At 47.0% G+C, this 2,900-nt stretch overlaps 1 pseudogene; it reads left to right on the top strand.

Moving 5' to 3' along the window:
• Positions 1-757: 757 nt before the first annotated feature.
• On the top strand, positions 758-1,791 carry LOC124994154 (splicing factor 3A subunit 2-like; annotated as a pseudogene).
• The last annotated feature ends 1,109 nt before the right edge of the window (positions 1,792-2,900 follow it).

The raw sequence follows: 2,900 nt of genomic DNA on the forward strand, positions 1-2,900 counted from the left end.
ATCAGTTGGGTTGTGTTTTCACTTTTACATCCAAGAGCTCATTGCTAAACTCAGAGTCATATCAACTTTTCTGCTTTAAATGTTATAGGGATATGAATCAATCTTCCTCCTCCTCCCCTCCTCTCCCTCTCCCTCTTCTTTGTTAAGTTGGTGTCTAATTCTTCCAGCACCATCTCTTAACAAGCTGTCCTTTCCTATGTCCAAAATCAGTTGATGACATGCATGGTTATATTATTGGACTCTCTACTCTGTTGGGTTAATGTAGATATATAGCCTTTTACCAACTTAAAACTATCTTGGTTACTGTGACTTTATAATAAGCTTTGAAATAAGATAGCATGAATCCTCAATATTTGTTTTCTTATTAGTTTGGCTATGCTAGCTTTCATAGACATTTTAGAATGACCTTGTTGATTTCTACAAAGTCCTGCTGGAAATTTGGGGTTGCTTTGAATCTATAGATTTGTTGGGAAAGTGACCCAGGAAAACACTCTGGACACAGGCACTCACACAAGAGATTTTAATGAGCAGACAAACAGAGTCTGCCCCTAAGGGCGAAAGAGAGGGAAAGAGAGCAAATGGCAGGGGAACTGTCCTTAAGTAGTGGAAGCCCGCGGGCTAATTGGACCAGACTAAGGAGGAAGTTGACAATCTAGGGCTGGTGTGGAGAAGGCTCTGCAGCAGGGTCTGGGGGGTGGGGGTGCGGGTTGCTCCCCTGTTCCATAGCGCCTCAAGGCCTTCACCGTGGACTTCCAGCATGACTTGCGGGGAGACAGGGAGTGGGGTGTGGCCTCCTCCTCAGAGCCCGCAGCTGGCCCTGGAAACCACTGACATCAACAAGGATCCCTATTTATGAAAAACCTCCTGGGATCACAGGAATGCAAACTCTGCCTGAAGCCTCACAACAATGAGGGCAGCTACCTTGCGCACACCCCGGGGAAGAAGCATCAGACCAACTTGGCCCGGGGAGCAGCCAAGGAGGCCAAGGGGGCCCCCGCCCAGCCAGCACCCGAGAAGGTCAAGGTGGAGGTGAAGCAGTTTGGGAAGATTGGCCGCCCAGGCTACAAAGTGACCAAGCAGAGGGCCACAGAGATGGGCCAGCAGAGCCTCCTGTTCCAGATCGACTACCCTGAGATGGCGGAGGGCATCGTGCCTCGCCACCGCTTCTTGTCTGCCCAGCGGATCGAGCCCCAGACCCGCGCTGGCAGTACCTGCTGATGGCCGCTGAGCCCTACGAGACCATCGCCTTCACGGTGCCAATCCGAGAGATAGACAAGGCTGAAGGCAAGTTCTGGACTCACTGAAACAGGGAGACCAAACAGTTCTTTCTTCAGCTTCACTTCAAGATGGAGAAGCCTCCAGCCCCACCCAGCCTCCCTGCAGGGTCGCCCCCACTGATGAGTGGTCTGCCTCCTCGGCCGCCACGGCCAGAGTCTTTGCCCCCGCTCCCACCAGGAGGCCTGCCCCTGCCCCCCATGCCCCCCACTGGGCCTGCACCCTCGGGGTACCCCCGGCCCCCCCCAGCTGCCTCCACCAGCTCCTGGCGTCCATCCTCCAGCACCAAAGTACGCCCCCCCCCCCCACATCAGAGTTCACCCCCTACTCTTGGGTCCATCCCCTGGCATCAGTGGTTCACCCACCAACATCTGGGGTCCACCCCTCTGCTCCAGGGGTCCACACTCCAGCCCCAGGGATCCACCCTCTCCCAACGCTGGGGTCCACCCCCAGCCTCCTGGAGTTCATCCGTCAAATCCTGGGGTGCACCCCCAGCTCCTATGCCTCCAATGTTGAGGTCCCCTCTGCTCCGAAGTCCCGGGGAACATCCCTCCCCCTCTCCCAACCAACTGATAGGCTGCCCCCTTGTATATCTGGTTTCCTGTTTTCCATGTTTCCCCACATAAAGGAGTTCTGAGCTTTTGTACTGTCCCCAGAGCCCATTAAACAAATTTCCCTGGGGGGGGGGGGGAGTTAATCTACATAGTAAAATGATGTGTGTGGGTGGGGAGGGGACAGAATCAGGGGAGAAATGGCTGCAGCCTTGTTCCCTTCAGTGACATCTTAACAATATTGACATAAACAATAGTGTATCCATGCAAACCTAGTGTATCTTCATTTATTTAGAATTTTTATTTCATTCATCTAAATTTTATAGTTTTCAGAATATAGATCTTTGTACATTTAAAAAATATTTTGCACTGAGTATTTGAAGTATTTGAGTTTTTACATGCTATTGTAAGTGGCACTTTATTTTAAATGGCATTTACTTTACTTTGATTTACAAATGTTTTTTGTTAGAATTATATCCTATACCCTTGTTAATTTTGTCTACTAGTTCTACTGGCTTCATAAAATAGGTTCTTTGGGATTTCTATATAGTGTCTGTAAATGGAGACGTTTTCATTTTTTCCTTTCTAAACTGTGTGCCTTTTATTTACTTATTTTTCTTGTCTTATTGCATTGTCTAGACTTTCACAGCAATTTGGCATGCAAGTGGTAAGAATGGATATCAGTACCTCATTCCCAATCTTAGGGGAAATTGTTCCATCACTCACCATTAATGTTAGCATCATGTTAGCTGTAGGCTTTTTGTAGATGCCCTTTATCAGATTGAAAATCCTAGTTTGCTGAAAGTTTTGTTTGTTCCTGTGTTTTATCATGAATGGACTTCAAATTGTATTACATGTTTCTTATGTATCTTTTGAAACAATCACACAGTTTTTCTTATTTAGTCTGTTTATATGGTGATTATGTTGACTAATTTTTTAAATGTTGAACCCCACTTGATTGTGATGTATGGTGCTTCTTACATATTACTAGGTTCAATTTTCTAATATTCAGTCAATGAATTTTACATTTATGTTCCTGAAGGAAATTGACATAATTTTCTTATCATATAATTC

This window comes from Sciurus carolinensis, chromosome 10 (assembly GCF_902686445.1).
Source record: "Sciurus carolinensis chromosome 10, mSciCar1.2, whole genome shotgun sequence".
In the NCBI taxonomy this organism is placed as follows: Eukaryota; Metazoa; Chordata; class Mammalia; order Rodentia; family Sciuridae; genus Sciurus; species Sciurus carolinensis.